The following is a 459-nucleotide window of genomic DNA, read 5'->3' on the forward strand; positions in this document are numbered from 1 at the left end:
AAAAAAAACGCTTTTATGCTTCATTTCTATTGTTGGCACTTAATTTATGTTACTAGCAAAGACACCTATTTGTAAATGATTCAAGAATAGCAAGGCACTTAAAATATCCAGTCTAGTGAAGCTTGCTTGCTATTCTGCTCTGAGGAAACATTTATAGGATTGGTTTGCTTCTTATAAGAGGTTGAATGAACATTAGTAATAATAACTAATCACTGAACCTTATTAATCTTCTCAAATATATAATATGAAAGTTTGTCTAACTTCAACCCGGAATTATTTCAAAAGCAAGCAAATTTAAATCATACAATATATAATCATGCACCTAATCCCTACTCATGAAACTTGTGCCGAAATTTGAAACCATCATCATCATTATTATTATTATTATTATTATTATTATTGTTGTTGTTGTTGTTGTTGTTGTTGTTGTTGTTGTTGTTGTTGTTGTTGTTGTTGTTG

General features: G+C 29.2%; 1 protein-coding gene across 1 annotated transcript in view; it reads left to right on the plus strand.

Moving 5' to 3' along the window:
* LOC106875803 (phospholipid-transporting ATPase ABCA3) overlaps nt 1-459 on the plus strand; it is an 89,360-nt gene that overhangs the window by 31,374 nt on the left and 57,527 nt on the right. The window lies entirely within an intron of this gene.

The sequence above is a fragment of the Octopus bimaculoides genome, chromosome 5 (assembly GCF_001194135.2).
Source record: "Octopus bimaculoides isolate UCB-OBI-ISO-001 chromosome 5, ASM119413v2, whole genome shotgun sequence".
Taxonomy (NCBI): Eukaryota; Metazoa; Mollusca; class Cephalopoda; order Octopoda; family Octopodidae; genus Octopus; species Octopus bimaculoides.